Raw genomic sequence first — 417 nt, forward strand, 5'->3', positions numbered from 1 at the left:
AAGTTACATTTGCCAGCTCCGGGCTTCTAACACGTCTGAAATTATCTATGTGAAACACTTAGCACAATGCCTGGCATGTGATAAGCACTCAATAAATCACTGCCTTCCTCTTCACCATGGTTCCTAAAAACTGGCAATTCTAACTTCTCTCTCCTAGTACCATGGACAGATGACTAATCTAGTTGACATAATTTGTCCCAGCAGCTTCAGTTTCATTTAAAGCAGGTGTTGTTTTATAATCTCTTCAGTTTCCTCTTACCAGTGTTAGTTCTAATTCATTAAACATTTGAATGCCAATTAATTGCCAGCCACTATACTAGGTATAATATACAAAGATAAATACAATACCATCTCTGCCTTCAAGGCACTTACCATCATTTACTGAGCACCAGTTATGTGCCCGGTATGTCCCCAGGC

Source organism: Aethalodelphis obliquidens, unplaced genomic scaffold, assembly GCF_003676395.1.
Source record: "Aethalodelphis obliquidens isolate GAN/ISIS:26980383/991018 unplaced genomic scaffold, ASM367639v1 scaffold70, whole genome shotgun sequence".
Taxonomy (NCBI): Eukaryota; Metazoa; Chordata; class Mammalia; order Artiodactyla; family Delphinidae; genus Aethalodelphis; species Aethalodelphis obliquidens.